This window comes from Sus scrofa, chromosome 13 (genome assembly GCF_000003025.6).
Source record: "Sus scrofa isolate TJ Tabasco breed Duroc chromosome 13, Sscrofa11.1, whole genome shotgun sequence".
In the NCBI taxonomy this organism is placed as follows: Eukaryota; Metazoa; Chordata; class Mammalia; order Artiodactyla; family Suidae; genus Sus; species Sus scrofa.
This window is the reverse complement of record NC_010455.5, coordinates 142,075,778-142,093,281: the sequence shown is the minus strand read 5'-3', so window position 1 is coordinate 142,093,281 and position 17,504 is coordinate 142,075,778. Positions and strand designations below refer to the sequence as shown.

Sequence of the window (17,504 nt, the reverse complement as noted above, 5' to 3'; positions counted from 1 at the left end):
GAGTGCATTCTTATTCCATTAAATGTTATCAGAAAAAAATGGGTATTATTTGCGTCAAAGGCCTGTAAGTAATTACAGTTTGGATTGTTTCTAATTTTTGGCTGTTATGAAAGCAGCTTTGAATATTTTTGTGGACCTATGCTTTAATTTCGTTTGGACAATACCTATGAGTGCAATTGCTGGGTCATAGCATAGCTATGTGTTTCATTTTACAAGAAATTCCCATGATGCAGAAAGAAATAATTACAAAAAAAAAAAAAAGCAGAGAAATTGGACATTACAAACATTTGAAATGTTTGCTTTCAAACATCACCATTTAAAAAAAAAAGGCAAGATATAAACTAAGAGAAAATATTTTTAAAATATCTGAGGTTTCCAAGAAATAGATGTATCTATCTAATATGTCTGTATGTATCTAATATATCTATGTATAGATATATATGTATATTGATATATCGATACCTAAATATCTAATATATATTAGATATGTACTATAACAATAAAATATACACAATGCTATAAAAATAATAAAGGATTTAAACAGGCATTTCTAAATGGAACAATACAAATGGCAAATATGTATGTGAAAATGTTCTTATTCATTAGTCATCAGAAAAACACAAATAAATTTAAACCCTAATGTTTGGGACTTCTGATGTCAAATTCCAGATGTAAGGAACTTAGAAGCCATCACTCCATCCTAACAAGTAAAAAACCTATCAGACTAAACATGAACAATTCCTCTTGGATTCATAAAAGTAAAGACACAGGAAAAAGCACTGCTCCCAAGATTGGAGAAATAGACATTGAATACAAGAGTTCTGGATTATCAGATTACTGGATCAGAGACTTACAAAGATCAGAGACCTACAAGGACAAACTGCTGTGGAGCCAGCACCAGGATAGAAAAAGCTGAACTGTAATTAACAAATTGCTGGAGGCACAGGGGGACAACTCTGAGAGTTAGAAACACCAAGGGGGATGCAGTCAGGGTGGGTGACCTCCCACAATATTGTGAGGTGTACCTTCAGGTAAGCAGGTCAGGAGTTTGACCAAATTCCTACAGTATTAAACTACAGTAATAAATACCAGGGAAAAATCCCCTCCTGCTTCTGACAGGGGTTGGAGGGGGGCATTTTGAAATATTCCAGAATGCCCAGTTCCTACAAGGCTTGCCCTTAGGGGAAAATATTTTAGTGGACTTGATACTAGCTATAAAGATACATATTAAGATGCTGAGTTTCCAGTTCCACACATAAAAAACTTGGAAGTTGCCACTCTCTTCTAACAACAAATGCAAAGCTCGAGAGACTGAAAAATCAACAACTCTTCTTGAATTTTCAAGAGAGGGGAAGACACAGGACAAACCACTGTCCCTAAGATTAGAGAGACAGAACAGGTAAATACTGGGAAGCATGGCTTACCTATCAGAGTAGAGACTCACTAACTGAAACCATCAGGGAAACCAGGGCTGGGTAGGAAAGTTTTGACTGTAATTGACGAGGTGCTGGAGGCTCAGTGCAGGGCCACTCTTGAGTTAAAAACTTCAAGAGAATTACTCCCTTGGGGGGCCAGCAATACTGTAAGATTTACCTCCAGGATCTTGACTAGGTTCCAACAACAATATCAGAGAAAAATCCTCTCCAGCTTCCTGCCCTCGGGGGAAGAACCACTTTGAAATACACCAGAGCATGCTGTTTTTCTTAACAAGGCCTGCCCTCAAAAGAAACTAATTAAAAAGAGCCTGACCTGCTGGGGAAGGGAAATGCCCAACTCCAGCACCATTCTAGCCAAAAAGAGGGAGAAAAAAAAAGAGACACACATGACATTCACAGAGCTAGAGGCATGGCTCCCTAAAAGGCTGACATCTAATCATAGGATTATAAAATGCCTTCCTGCCCCACATAACTTACCATCATATTACTAAGGGCCTATTTACAGTGATTCCTCTTACTCAATATCCCTGGTCTGGCTATCAAGAAAGAAATCACAGGTCATACCAAAAGGAAAACAAAAAGAGAGAGAGAGAGAGTAAGCATCAGAACTAAGCATCAGAACTCGACATGGCAGGGGTGTTGGAAATATCAGACTAGGATTTTTTTTTGCCTTTTTTTTTTTTTTTTTTTTTTTTTTTTTTTGCTTCTTAGGGCTGTACCTGAGGCATATGTAAATTCCCAGTCCCAGGCTAGGGGTTGAATCAGAGCTGCAGTTGCCAGCCTACACCACAACTACAGCAATGCCAAATCCGAGCTGCACCTGTGACCTACACTACAGTTCACAGCAATGTCAGATCCTTAATCCACTGAACAGAGCCAGGGATGGAACTCATACCCTCATGGATACTCGTTGAGTTCATTACTGCTGGGCCACAAAGGAACTCCCAGACTAGGATTTTAAAACAACTATGTTTGGGAGTTCACTTCATGGCTCAGCAGTTAATGAATCCAACGAGTATCCATGAGGATGAGGGTTCAATTCCTGGCCTTGCTCAGTGGGTTAAAGATCCAGCATTGCCATGAGCTGTGGTGTAGATCACAGATGTGGCTGGGATCCCATGTTGGTGTGGCTGTCGGGTGTAGCATAGGCCCAGCAGCTGTAGCTTCGATTCAACCCCTAGCCTGGGAACTTCCATATGCCACAGTGCAGCCCTAAAAAGCAAACAACAACAACAACAAACTCTGATTAATATGCTAAGGGCTGTATTGGATAAAATGGACAGCCTAAAAAAACAGATGGGTCATGTAAATAGAGAGATGTAAATTATAATAAAAAAATCCCTCAAAAAATAAAAATCAAAACTACTGTAAGAGAAATGAATAATGCCTTTGATGGGCTTATTAGTACACTGGGCACACCTAAGGAAAGAAACTCTGAGAGAGGCTGTATCACTAGGGTCCTGGAAAACCAAAAGGCAAAGACAACAAAGAAAGTGAATCAATAATTAATCATCTTCTAAAACTGAAAGTAGCAGGCACAGAAGTGTTCACTGGTGAATGCTACAAAACAAGGAAGAAATTGTACCTCTACAATCTCTTTTGGAGGGTAGAAGCAGAAAGAATACTTCCTAATTCATTCTATGAGGTCGTCATTACCCTAATACCAAAACTAGACAAAGATATTACCAAAAAACTACAAACCAATATTTTGAACATAGATGCAAAAATTCTCAACAAAATATGGCAAATCAAGTTCAAATTTCTGAGAAATGCTACACTGCTGTTGTTTTGTTTTGTATATTGTTATTAATATAATGCTAATGTTAATTTTTCCCCTGAGTATAAGACTTGATCTTTTTGTCAATAGCCCTTAGGTTTGGTTTGGTTTCCTTCAGTATTAAATTACAAGAATTGTATAATTATATGTCTTAGAATTGTATGTTTCTCACCTGATTTTTTTTCCATAAATAGTGAACCCTTTGAATAAATAAACTCAGGTGTTTTATCTAGAAATTTTCCTGAAAAAAATCTTTTTTAAAGTAGTTCTTTTCCATTGTCATTATTTTTTCTTTTTTTAATTTTTCATGGACTCCAATTATACATATCTTGGGTCTTCATTTTTTTATTTTCTTTATCAGTCACTTTTGCTCTGATGATCCTTTAACCACTTTATGTTCCTTTAGCTTTTTTTTTAGTACTTTAGTTTTTTTATTGAAGTATAGTTAATTTACAGTGTTGTGGTAATTTCAAGTGTACAGCAAAGTGATTTAAACATGTGTGTATATAATTTTCATATTCTTTTCCATTATAGGTTATTATAAGACTTTGAGTATGGTTGCCTTGCTATACAGTAGGTCTTTATTGTTAGTTTTTTTTAATTATTATTTTAAATTATTATTCTAAGGTGTGAATGCCAGTTTTAGTTCTTTTATTAAATGATTTTCATTTTTTTCCATTATAGTTGGTTTACAGTGTTCTGTCAATTTTGTATTATACAGCAAAGTGACCCAGTCACACACACACACACACACACACACTCATATACACACACACATTCCTTTCCTCACATTATCCTACATCATGTTCCATCACAAGTTACTACATATATTTCCTTTAGCTATTTTTATGCCTTACCTCAATATTTTCTTTTCTTTTTTTTTTTTTTTTTTTTTTTTTTTGTCTTTTTATTATTTATTGGGCTGCTCCCATGGCATATGGAGGTTTCCAGGCTAGGGGTCTAATTGGAGCTGTAGCCGCTGGCCTACGCCAGAGCCACAGCAATGCTGGATCCGAGCCGCGTCTGCAACCTACACCACAGCTCGCAGCAACGCAGGATCATTAACCCACTGAGCAAGGGCAGGGACCAAACCCGCAACCTCATGGTTCCTAGTCGGATTCGTTAACCACTGCGCCACAACAGGAACTCCTATCTCAATATTTTCAACTTAATCTATTCCTTTTGGGGTACCTTATACTCTATCTTCATTTTTAATTAATTTTTGTCTTTTTCTTCTATTTCACTTCTGATTATGATCTTATTTCACAGCTTTCTGATTTTTTTCAGAATTCTGATTTAAATCATTCTTAAATATCCACAAATGATTATAAATTTCTGATTCTTATATATCCACAAATGCTTGTTCAATAACATTTAATTTAGTTTGGTGTGTCATGTGTTATGTTAGTTTCCTTCTGCTTCAGTACTATTCTTTGGGGAAATTTTTAATGAGCTCAAATTTTTATTATTATTTTCTGTTTTCTTTCTAGCTTTGTATGGACATAAAGGACCGCTTATTTATTTTGGGACGTCCTGTCTTCTGGGACTAGCAAGCAGTTGTATGCAGAAGGCTGAAGGGCTTTAGATAGCTTACTAAATTTTGTAGTTTTGTTCTTTCCTCTTGAAGTAGTGAAATACAGTCTTTTATGAGAGGATAGTTTTCATACTTTCTGTGTTTGTTTGATTCCACAGAGTAAAGCTACTTTTATATGCCCTTGCCCTTGATTTTTTTAGAAACTTGGCTAAATACACAACCCATGATACATTCTTCCTCCTTTAATTTTTTAATATACTTTTTAATATATACTTCTTGTTTCCTTTTTCATTGTTACTACCGAGTCTCAAAGAATGAATGAATCCCCTAAGATTTCCCCTGTTCATCAGAATCTGTGCCTTCCTGAGCCTCTCAGTTTGAGTGCTGCACACAGAATTGTTTTCAATTCTTTAATAACTAGTCTCTGATCTACTCTTAACAAACTTGACTTTAATATTATCTTATTAAGTGTAGGAATTTCTTTCTAGCAGTAATTTGATCTGTCTTTCATCATTTTTGGTGCCCTTGTCCTTGTGTTTTCTTTCTACCTCTCTCTTTCTCCACCCAAGCATGGGCTATGGAGCTATATGTGTGTAATTTGGGTGTTTATTGACCTACTTATCCATGATTTAAGGTTTGTAGTGTCCTCTATGTCCTAGTTACTCTCTAGGCATAAGTCATGGGCTGTTTTATTTCTTCTCCTTTTTGATCTCTATGGATTTTTTTTTGGAGATGTGTGAAAATATTGACTTACTGTTATCATGTGAAACAGTAGAACACAGCAATTGCTCTTAAACTGGTTCTTATTAGCTATCCTTAACTCTCATTTTGATTAGCTCTCAGAAAAGCCAGAGTCATAGGGATATGACAGGTCACAAAGATATAAAGAGAAGACTGATATATAGAAATCTGTATGATATTAACAGGAAAGTTCACAAATTCTTCTCTTACTGGTCTCTATTCTCTTGGAATATAAAAGTTCCCTGGCCAGGGATTTAACTCACACTACAGCAGTGACCTGGGCCACTGCAGTGACAACACCAAATCCTTAACTAGCTCTGCTAAAAGGGAATTCCAAGAAATTTGAATTCAAGTAAGTGCTAATCAATATGCATCAGAGATCAAATATTATGATTTTAGAATTTGTCTATTGAATTTCTCTTGAAAAACAAACCAAATATATCTATGTAGGTTGACTTACAACTCTAAATTATTCATTTCCTCTAATACTAATATACATCCACATCAATGTCATACCTCTCTGGTAGGCAGAATGTAATTATGCATCTCTTTTCTTTGAGCTTAGACAACTGATTCGCTTTGCCAAAATATGTTCATATGTGTGCCATAAGCAAAAACTTGAAATGTATTTACATATTTGGGTTTGCCTTCTTGAACACTTGTTTTTAGTCACATGAGAATTGTGCCTGAGATAACTGTCTCTCCATGGAGAATGAGAGCCACATTGTGCAACCTTGTCTAATATGGAACTTGGAGGCAGATCCAGTCTAGATCAATGGAATTAAAGATGACACACAGATGCATGGATAAAGAAATAACCTTACTGTTAAAAACCACCGAGTTTTAGGGTGTTTGGTTATTCAGCATCATTAATGGTACCAAGGAAAACAACTATAAAACCTAAAAATGATGGCAGTGGTTTAGGAACTGGGCAGCAGGTGACAAACTATAATAAGAGGCAAGAAAAATTGTGAAGAAAGTTATGAAACATTGGGAAATGTTAACCCATGCCACATAGTGGCCAAATATTTGTAAAACTGTCACTCTTGATAATGGGGAGAATAGAAAATATATCTAATGAACTTGTCATGTTGATTGAGGAGATTTTGAAGGAGATTGCTGAAATCCCAAGGTGGCCACTGCAGGCTGCACATGATAAAGTTCTACATGACAGGAAAAAACCAGCCAGGGTAAAAATAGAGTTGAGAGGAAATATGAAGAATCCAGAAATGCTAAGATTGCAAAATTGAAAGTTAAACTGCTTTTCACCATATTAAATATATGGTTATTAAGATATAGCCTCAAGGGAAAATATAATTCTCAGGTACCTCCAAAAAAAACACAGCCTCAGAGTATGACAAAATTAAATGTATGGCTAGAGTACCATTTTTAAAACCTCTGAACGAATTAAATGAACATCTAATAGATGTCTTCAGCTGGAAAGAATGGGGAGTGCCTCCTAGAAAGCTTGAGATTGTGGTCCCCAAGATGTCTGATACACCCAGGAAAACTATAATTGCAATGAAATAATTGTGGTTATAGCTATTAGAATGTGAAATTGACTAGAATAAAATACATAGAAATTTTATAGTTTTTTGAGACAGATGTATTGGCAAAATCTCTCTAATGTGGACTAAGAGAGACTGAAAGTTTGCAAGATGCAAAATAGACCATTGAGCCTTCTCCTTTCTCTATGCAGTAAGCAAATTCACAACCTCCTCTGCTCTGAAGAAAAGCATATTCTCCCAGGTATTCTTCAGAAGGGACCAAGGAGATTTTTTGGAAAAAGAAAGGCTTCCTAAATAATAAAAGCAGCAATGCAGAGCAATGAGTGAGAGAATCATTCTCAGAGAGACCACGCAGGGCCTAAAGAGCATTGCCTACTGCTAAGATGGGTGGGTTGAGAGTTTGCCCAGCAGGAGGATGAAATTTCTATGGACCGTTGACTGATGTGCATTTCCTTGTGACTTATCTTGAAGGGGAATATTTATAATGCTTTTTTCCATCCTTGTTATACCTCTGGACTTTGGATTCTGGTGAAATTCCAATCCACTCAGAGGTTTCTGGATCACAAGGAACTACATATGGGCATAACACAGATCCTGGATTTTGAGTCTTTTCCTATGACTTTTGATGAAACTTTTTTTTGGGGGGGATGGTTTGCATAGAAGTGAGTATATTTTATATGCAAGTAATTATGACCATCAAAGAAGCTGTGACGGATTGAATCATTAGTCTCAATTGTTAATTTCCCTGCAGTTATAAATGTATATCTACATACCTCTCCTGATGGAAAGGTTGAACCAAATGCCTCTTGCTTTGGGCTTTGGGCTTGATCCTAGGACTTGGCTTTAACCTGAAGGTGCTAGTGTATGTGGCATGAGCAAAGGCTTTAAAAGCTCTTTGAAGCTGAGCTTGGATTCTTGTACCCCTATCTTTCACATGTGAAGAATATACCTTTGGTAACTTTGGGGTCCAAAAAGGATGAGAGACATGTGGAGATAATCTGAACACAACCTGTAATCTGGAGTTAAGTCCAATCAAACCCATATAAGCCTAATCAAGTCCAGGTGAGGTTCAGATCTATGAGCATGATAATAAATACTTATTTTTTTATGCAACTAAGTTCTAAGGGTTTTTTTACACAAATAGTATTCCGGTAATATTTAATTCATTCAGTCTCTTTTACTTACCAGAATACTTTGATGAACCTTTGGTAATGAAGAGAATGCTTATTGCACTGTTGTGAAGGAGGTTAAATGTAGAAAAGGTTGAATTTCTTGCATAACAAAGTAATACATATTTGCAAACAAGACCAGGGCCCAAGTGGAGAGATGTAATAGAAGAAAGTTATCCTAAAATGAAACAACGTATGAATCTATAGTTTACAAGGTTATACTGTTTTCCAATTTAAAAATTGAATCAAAAGCTCAAATAAGTGATATCCTGGTGAATTTACTGAATGAAGTCCACAAATACTTCTTTTTCAAATTAAAGTAGCATTCAATTTTTTAAAATGTTCTTTATTCAATTCTCGTGGGGGATTCTCCATCATAGCACCTTCAGTGCTCTGTAGAAGGAAGACCCTAGATCTAGCTCATTCAGAGTACATAACCCCTTTGTCTACGCTGACAGGTCCATAGAGGAGATGACCCTCAGATCAGCCAGACACGTTGTACCATTTTTCAAGGTGGAGTTAGAAGAGAATGGATTTTCCTTTCTTGTTGTTAAGCTCTGAGAATCTGTGTCCAGAGCTGCTTATAATTATATTCCTACCTTTCCTAAAGACCTCTCCCCTGTAAGTCTTTAGTTGGAAATAATTAAGTAAGCACATGGTACAAAGCACAGAGTGGAAACAATCCAGTCATCTTTAATGGCAGTGATACTCCTTCCCTTTTTGTTAGTGTGTATGAGCTTTTAAATCTTTTTTTGCTCATGCCACTTAATAGTTAATTTCTGTCATTTTCATTGAAACATTCCTAGTTAATGTATTAGATTTTAATTAAAAAAAAACTCCTTTGGCACTCTAATAGGAATAAAAAGCAGTTTACTTATCAAGAGTGAAAAAAAAAATCCTCAGACTTTTTGACACTAACGTTTACTTCCAAGCAGGCATAATATTATCTATAAATTCTGAACTCTGAGCTGATAAAGAGAAAATTTATTAGAATCTGAATTTTATTCTCATTTAAATCATTTTGAACATATAAAGGTAAAGAATGGCATTCTTAAATCAGGAAATATAGCAAACATAAAGTCTTAAAATCAACTTGTTGGAGATGTCTAAACAAAGACTGAATCAAACAAAGAACTTGGGGATGAAGAAACCATGATATGAAAAAATTGGGAGCAAAAAATGAATGCCATGAATTATGGGATTATTGATTTGTGACAAAATAAATGTCTGATTTGTGTTTAAAGAAAAGAAAGAGGAGTTCCTGCTGTGGCGCAGTGGTTAACGAATCCGACTAGGAACCATGAGGTTGCGGGTTCGGTCCCTGCCCTTGCTCAGTGGGTTAACGATCCGGCGTTGCCGTGAGCTGTGGTGTAGGTTGCAGACGCGGCTTGGATCCCGCGTTGCTGTGGCTCTGGCGTAGGCTGGTGGCTACAGCTCCAATTAGACCCCTAGCCTGGGAACCTCCATATGCCGCGGGAGCGGCCCAAGAAATAGCAACAACAACAACAACAACAACAAAAGACAAAAAGACCAAAAAAAAAAAAAAAAAAAAAAAAGAAAGAAAAGAAAGAAAATGATAGAACACTGGGAGAAAAAACACACCATCTGAAAATAATAATATAAGTAGAGTGGATTAAGCCAAAATTCCAGCACTAACAATAAAAATCAAAGTTAGGAAGAGGATGGAGTAAGAACTAATTTTCTCATCATTTAGATAAATTTAATACATAATGCTTTACTTTTAAAATTTAAAAGTTTGGGAGTTCCTGTTGTAGCTCAGCTGGTTAAGAATCTGACTAGTATCCATGAGGATGCAGGTTCAATCCCTAGCCTCACTCAGTGGGTAAAGGATCCAGCACTGCTACAAGCGGCAGTGTAGGTCACAGATGCAGCCTGGAGCCTTCACTGATGCGGCTGTGTCATAGGCCAGCAAATGCAGCTCCAATTTAACCCAGACGCTGCAGGTGCTGCCCCAAAAAAAAAAAAAAAAAAGCTTGAAATAAAGGTATAAGTATTATTTAAACTACAAACATAACCATCCAAACAGGTAATAAGAAAAAATACTACATGAATTTCAAGTGGAATGGAAGGTAGGAAACATATCTATGGCAGAAAGTAGATAAAATATCATAAGATATGTTAAAATGAACCTTAAAAACAAAACAATTGTCAATTAAGGTAAAATATGATATCAGTAAATTAAATTGAAATAAATCATACTATAAAAATGTACACTAAGTTTGTATTAGCAAAGACAAAGCTATAGGTCATATGCAACAAATGTATCTAAGATAAATGAATAAAATATTCAAAGTAAAATAATGACAAAGATAAACCAGGCAAATACTAATGCAGGGAAAGTTCATATCTTTATAGCCATATCAAACAAATTTGATTCAAGGAGTTAATGTATTAAATATGATAAAGAAGAGTGTTCAATAGTAAGGAAAATAATTAACAGGTAGAATATCACTGTCATAATTCTTTAAGCCACAAATTAACATAACATTAAAACACAAAGCCAAAACTTTAGGAGATGCAAGGAAAAATCAAAGACAGGGAATAGCAATAGGACATTTTAAATCACTTTTCTCAGCTCACAATAAAAATATGCAGTAATCTGAATAATGTGATATTGATTAGTATGATATATATATATTTACATACACACACACACACACACACATATATATATATATATATATATGTAAAATCTCTGATAAAGAGGGTATGGTATCCTCAATGGATGATTACAAAAGTTTACTATATATTAATCTAAAAACACTACCATGAGTCAAATCTAAAATGCTGAAATGGTACAGATAATATTTTATGATACAGTACAATACAATAGAGTAAAACAACAGCAACAATAACAAAATTACCCACTACTAGGGATGAAATTTTAAACTCCTAATTCAGAGAAGAAATCAAGAATGAATATCAAGTCTTAAAATAATCAAGACTGGAATATCTAGAAAACAGCACTAGTTAAATATTGTATCAAAACACATGGATTGAATGCTCCCATAAGAAGATTTTATCTTTACATATGACATCAATAAACAAAAATAAAAAAAATCAAGTATTCAATGCAAGTTGGTAAAAATCACAAGCCAGGAAAGCAAAAAGAGGGAAACATGATAAATTGGACATTGACACGTTGGATATATTGCATCAGAATAGGCAAAAAATAAAGAGGTAAGAAAATTTGGTGTTTCTGTCATGGCTCAACAGTAACAAACCCAACTAGTATCCATGAAGATGTGGGTTCAATCCCTGGCCTTGCCCAGTGGGTTAAGGATCTGGCGTGCCACGAGGTGCAGTGTGGATCACAGATGCGGCTTGGATGCTGTGTTGCTATAGCTATGTTGTAGGCCAACAGCTGTAGCTCCAACCCCTAGCCTGGGAACTTCCACATGCCATAGGTGTGGCCCTAAAAAGGAAAAGAGAAAAAAAGAAAAAGAAAAGAGATAAGAAAATTCAAGGGCTAAATGGTTGAAATAAAAAGAAGAAAAAAGATAAAAAATAGTCACCACAATTAAAAACAAAACACCAATTGGCAGCTGTAACAGGTTCATGTGTAACAACATACTTAGAGAAATATCTTCATGGACAAAGAGATTTCAAGCGGGCTTCATAAAACCTACAGATCAGTAATCTCTCAAACCTAACAAAATCAATACATTTCAAAAGAAAAAAGGAAACTAAATATTGTCCATGAATATATATGCAGAAATAAGTTAAATACTAGCTCAAAAAATGATGTAATATATATGAAAATAACAACTATAATCATGTACTTATAGAGCAAGAATATTTTAAAATAAGAAAATTCATTTATTTGATTCCAATATTAATAAGCCAAATTATTAAAAATATAAGACTATTTCACTAGATTATGCAATGACATTTAGCAGAATTAAACATTCCTAATAAAAAATTAATAATAATTTCTTGCCATCATAATGACATTAGCAAGTAGCCACTATCATGTCAAATTATAAAAAAATAAAACAAGGATGTTGAGCATTTTTTTCATGTGCTTGTTGGCCATCTGTACATCTGCCTGGGAAAAAGGTCTATTCAGGTCTTTTGCCCATTTTTCCACTGGGTTGTTAGTTTTTTTGCTGTTGAGTTGTATAAACTGCTTGAATATTCTAGAGATTAAGCCCTTGTCAGCTGCGTTATTTGAAACTATTTTCTTCCATTCTGTAAGTTGTCTTTTTGTTTCCTTTTCTGTGCAAAAGCTTGTCAGTTTAATTAGGTCCCACTGGTTTATTTTTGCTTTTATTTCAGTTGTTTTGGGAGACTGACCTGAGAAAACATTTGTAAGGTTGATGTCAGAGAATGTTTTGCCTATATTCTCTTCCAGGAGTTTGATGGAAGATGTACAGATGGCCAACAACCACATGAAAAAATGCTCAACATCACTGATTATTAGAGAAATGCAAATCAAGACTACCACGAGATACCACCTCACACCAGTCAGAATAGCCATCATTAATAAGTCCACAAAAAATAAATACTGGAGAGGGTGTGGAGAAAAGGGAACCCCCCTGCACTGTTGGTGGGAATGTAAGCTGGTACAACCACTATGGAGAACAGTAAGGAAGTACCTTAGAAATCTATACATAGAACTACTGTATGATCCAGCAATCCCCCTCTTGGGCACATGTCCAGACAAAACTTTCCTTAAAAAAGATGCATGCACACACATGTTCAATGCAGCTCTATTCACAACAGCCAAGACATGGAAACAACCCAAATGTCCATTGAGAGATGATTGGATTAGGAAGATGTGATATATATACACAATGGACTACTATCCAGGCATAAAAAAGAACAAAATAATGCCATCTGCAGCAACACGGATAGAACTAGAGACTCTCATCCTGAGTGAAGTAAGTCAGAAAGAAAAAGACAAATACCATATGATATCACTTATATCTAGTATCTAATATACAGCACAAATGAACCTTTCCACAGAAAAGAAAAACATGGACTTGGAAAATAGACCTGTGGTTGCCAAGGGGGAGGGAGTGGGATGGATTGGAAGCTTGGGGTTAATGGATGAAAACTATTGCTTCTGGAATGGATTAACAATGAGATCCTGCTGTGTAGCACTGAGAAATATGTCTAGATACTTATGACAGAGCAGGATAATGGGAGAAAAAAGTGTGTATACATGTATGTGTAACTGGGTCCTCATGCTGTACAGTGGGAAAAAAAATTGTGTTGGGGAAATAGCAATTTAAAAAATGAGAAGCCATAAATGAATAAATAAATACATAAATACATAAATAAATAAATAAATAAAAGATTTTCTTTAAAGTTAGGAAGACTATATGGATACCTACACTCCATATTGTTATTTAACAATACTTTGAAAGTACTAGTCTATACATAGATGCTGGAGAATTAAGCACACAGAAATTACTGAATAGAAAAATTTCTGCCTTATTTACTATTAATATATCTTTAAAAATGGAAAAATAAAGAGAAGTCACTGAAAAAATCTATAGGAAAAATATGAATTTAGTAAGGTGACTTGATCATAAAATTAATGTTCAAATACCAATGGCTTTTTTGTTACAAAATATAACACAAGAAAAGATTCCATTGAGTTAATAGCAACAAAAACATACAACTAGGAATAAACCAGTATGCCATTTGTAACAATAACATAGAAAAAGTTAAATAACTGTAGGACATAAAGGAAGCCATATAAATGTAAAAATATACTGTATTTGCAGAGGAAAAAAATACTAGAAAAGCTCAGTACTGTAAAAACTGTTCATATTTCTCAAATTTATCTAGAAATTCAATGTAGTTAATCAAAATAGTAACAGGATGTTTTTCCTGGAACTTGAAAAAAGTTGATACTAAATTTAGTCTAAATTTAAAAACATGGAGAGAGAATCAGGAAATTTTTCTTAAAAAATGAGAGCAGACTATTCTTAAAAATAGTAAAATTGAAAATAAATCAAAACCAGCAAAATCTTTTTCTTACTGAATGGGGCTAGACAAATCCATGGAATATACTACAGTCTTCAGATAAAAATAAAAAAATGTAAAAATGTAATATATATTAAAGGGCATTGCAAATGAGTGGTAGAAAATATATGTTATTACCTTTTTTTCTTGGTACTATTGGCTAACACTGGTACTAGAAAGTGGAGTTCAGATGTATTCTTGGTTCATTACTTACACTAAAATAAATTTGAGCTATAGCAAAGGTTTAAATTTTTAAGTATAAGAATAAAAGTACCAAAATAAGACATATGAGACTTTTTTAATACAGAGTGCTGAAGAATACTGAACATGACTTCCTAAAGATTAGAGATGTCTATAGGAAGAAAATAAGTAATATAAATAATTGGGGAAATTATTTGCAACTCTATGACAAAGGCAAACTTTCTTTAAATATAGAAACATATTTTTAGTATCAAAAAGTAAAAAATGAATAATCAACAATAAAATGTGCATAGAGCACAAAGAGGAAATTTATGTAGAAATGTACACATGAAAAGATGCTCATCCTCATTAATATTTAAATAAACAATTTTAGACGGTCGTTGTTTTTCAGATTGAAATGATTAAAAAATTATAATAGTGTTGGCAAAAGTCTGGGCTAGTAATAGATACTCTCCTATTGGGGAGAGTGTTAATTAGTACAGTCTTTTTAGAAGTATATTTAATAAAGTCTACCAAAAATTTAAATCACATACCTTAGTTCAGCATGTCCTCTTTCAAGAACATAGTTTTCCACAGATACACCAGCAAAAGTTCCCTAGAAAACCAGTAAAAGAATGTTCATTATTGCATTGTTTAGAAGACTGAAAAAGTGGTTAAATACCCCTCAATATTTATCAAGGAAACACTGGCTAAAAAATGATGGTAAACATTGTTGAAGGAGGTCATCAAGAGGAGGTGACCACAGGTTAACCTGAGAACTGCTGCTGGTCAATCATATGACTATCACTCCCCCAGTCTCTCCTTGGAAACTATATTCTGTCCATGTTTTCAAAGCCAGACTCATTTTCAAGGACGCAGCCTTAAGACAGCGAAGTGTTGTTGAGGCTGTCTGGACTCGATACAAGACTGATCTCAGTTCAAGCATGTATATAAACTGCTAAGATTCTGGTGGGTGGGTGTGGAGTTCTACTCCTGGTGCAGCTGCCCAAGATGAACTTGGTAAGTAAATTTCCTTGTCTATTAAACATGCCCCCTGTCAGTCTAGTGTTGTCTGCCTCTTTCTTTGGTCTCTCCCTGCCCTCCTTGAGCTGGAGCCAGTTTCAGATTTCTCTTAAGGAGCTCCCAGCAGTTCAAAGCCAACAAATGGTAAACCAGCCAGGAGACCGAAGAAATGAGTCTTGGGAAAGAGGCATCTTCAGCAGAAATCCTGAGCTGGCCATGGACCTTGGTGTGGAGAGCGATGCCCATATATTAGATGCTTGTGGACTAAAATGTGTGAACACCAATTCTCCTAAAACACTTGCTGGTTTGATGTACTTTGAGTACTGCACAATGGCCCTGTGATGAAGTAAAGAAAAAAGGGATGCCAAATGTGGCTCACCTTTCCTGTGAACAGGTCAGCTGACTACTGAGGCCCAACTGGAGGCTGAAACACAAGTGAGAAATTTGGATGAAGAGCTGAGATTAGAGAAGGATGAGCAGTGTCTAGTTCTCTACTAGCTTTGGGGCTCAGACAAGGTAGGAGAGCAGAATAATAAATTGGAGACCTTAGCTTGCCATTTTGCAAAGTTGGACAAGCTGCCTCAGATTAAGATCCAAGCAACTTGTGACAAAGCCTAAGTGGTGGAGGGGAGAGGTGGAATCCTTGGGAAGTAAAGAGAGCAAACAGGAAGATGCCATGATTGAAACAGATGAAACACCCTGTGTTCTCTGACCCCTAAAACAAAGGAAAGCAGGATGGCAACCACAACCCCATCCAGCAGGGCATCTGCACATTCAGGAGAAATTCATGATGAGAGAATCTACTCCTGCTGAGCTTATTGATTTAGCTGCCAATATCTAGAAAAAGGCCAAGGAAAGTATCCAGGCACAGTGAGGCTATCGGATAGGGAGTGTGATGGCATTTCGCTGACCAGGAAGGAGGCAGAGAAAATGAGCAACATCACCATACACCCTGACCTGTGGCAGCACCTGAATGGTTTTGGGAGGTGAGGTGGGGCGATTCATTGGACTCGCTCCTTTGTAGATTGGGTTACTCTAGCCTGCAAGGAGGCTTGGCCCGATGAGGGGATCTCCCTGGGCACCAATAACCCCAGAAATCTATAGAGCAGGTGCAACAACTTATTAGGGAGTTGGAAATGAGACAGGCCAGTCTTTTGAAGTCCCCGATCTAGTCACATTCACTGCAGGAATGAAAGCCAAGATACTCCAGTCTTCTTTTCATACCTGGTATGGGCTGCTGGTATCTACTAAGCCCAGTCCTAGGACAAGACATTTATGATGTCCAGCAATCCATTACTGGTCTGGGGGAAATTACAAATTCTGGGAACAGGTGGAGGCTTTGAGAAAGACCTGAGACAGAGAGGGTACTTGTTAGTCAAAAGGCTATCCCAATCTCCTGTGATGAGTTTGATAAAAATAACCCAGAACTATGTACTATTTGACCTCAGTGCTGCAGGGACTCCACCCAAAAAGATAGATCAGCAACCCAACACTCTTGGTCGACTCATGGAAAGCCTTAAAACCTGAACAATAGTTCAGCCCTGCCCCACCAGGTCCTACCACCCCTGGTGTCCCACCTGTTCCAGCAGAGTCCCCGGGGTCACAGTTCTACCAGAAAGGAGTGCCTCCCACAGCCAGAACATAGGGTGAAGTCCCTCCAGGTGAGGGCCACTGTAGGAGATTGAAGGCCTCACATTAAGCTCACTGTTCACTAGTCCTGCTGAAATAAACAAAAGGTGATGCCTTTGTTGATTCTGGAGCTGAATGTATTCAAATACACAGTTACCTTCAGGAGTTTTCTGGACCCCTCAGTACTATTGATGCTTATGGATAATAGACAGTATGGTCAGGAAAGCCCCATTGACACTTAAAATTTGGTATTCTCTTCCACGAGAATACAAGGGGTTTTTTTTGTTGTTGTTGTTGTTTTTGTTTTTGTTTTTGTTTTTTTAACCTCATCAATACCAAAGAACATATTGGGCACTGATATCCTGCAAAGTCAGATTTTACAAACCTCTATCTGTGAATTCTGCCTTATGATTAGAGCACTCAAACAACTGCTGAGGGGAGACACCAACTGAAAATCATTAAGTCTCCCATTCCAACTAAGAGTGGTAACTCAAACAACATAAATTTCCT

General features: G+C 36.1%; 1 long non-coding RNA gene across 1 annotated transcript; it reads right to left on the bottom strand.

Moving 5' to 3' along the window:
- On the bottom strand, positions 14,708-16,725 carry LOC106505797. Its single transcript, XR_002337633.1, has 3 exons — positions 16,590-16,725; positions 15,745-15,789; positions 14,708-14,958 (listed from the first exon to the last, which is right to left on the bottom strand). It is a non-coding gene; the product is annotated as an uncharacterized LOC106505797 (long non-coding RNA).